This window comes from Nanorana parkeri, unplaced genomic scaffold, assembly GCF_000935625.1.
Source record: "Nanorana parkeri isolate BGI_ZX_2015 unplaced genomic scaffold, ASM93562v1 scaffold10, whole genome shotgun sequence".
NCBI lineage: Eukaryota > Metazoa > Chordata > Amphibia > Anura > Dicroglossidae > Nanorana > Nanorana parkeri.
In genome coordinates, this window is record NW_017306278.1 from 4826895 (window position 1) to 4827822 (window position 928).

Here is a 928-nt window from a genome sequence, read left to right on the forward strand (position 1 = left end):
GCAGGGGGTGTGTTGTGGGGAGGGGTTTGATGGGGGATCTCTGAAAATTGGATTTTCACATTGAATTTACTGATTAGGCCAAATTTGAAACAAAGTATCTATTTTTTTCATTCATTTGGAGGGTGTGTTTGGCTTTAACGTGTGTGTTACTGTGATGAACATTACACGCCTTGCTGCGCCTTTCATTTTGAACGGCACCCCGACGCACTTTCACTCTGTACCGCAACACACGTTTGTCCATTGTGGTGCAAAAAATTAGGTCACGTCCAATTTCTGGTCTCCTGGACTGAAATTGCTTCCTCCGTTATCACTGCACACTGTGAGGTCCTCACAATGTGCATTAGAAGCAGCAGCAAGTCATATAGAGCCCGTCTCATTTCCTGGCTGGAAGATGTCCAGCATCATCTAGCGCTTTCCTCCCCAGACTGACTGTGCCTGGCCCCGACCCTTTCATTCAGTGGCTTTCAGCTTCTTCAATCATGGAGGCTCGGCATCACATGTGTGCCTGCCTAGGAACACCCACTCCTCTAGACTAACATCCACCTATCACTGGCGTCACAAGGGGAGTGCGGCCCGCACCCGGGTGACAGCATCGGAGGGGTGACACCAAAATGACTGAGAGTCATTTTGGTGTCACCCCCTATGAAAAGGCCCGGCGGCATACCTCATTCTGCTGGGTGAACCTTCCCTCCTCTCTCTGCCATCATCCATCACCAAGATGGCCATCGGCAGGCGTCAATAAGACAACCGCGCATGCGCGATGACGTCAAAGCGCACGCGCGCTGGTACGTCCCGTGCATGTGCAATGACGTTACGCTGGGGTGTCACCCAGTCTCCGCTCCGGGTGTCACCCAGCCTTGGGACGCCTCTGACACCCATCAAGGCATTCTGACATTTGCATAACTCCTCCCATGAGCCAGCCCACTGC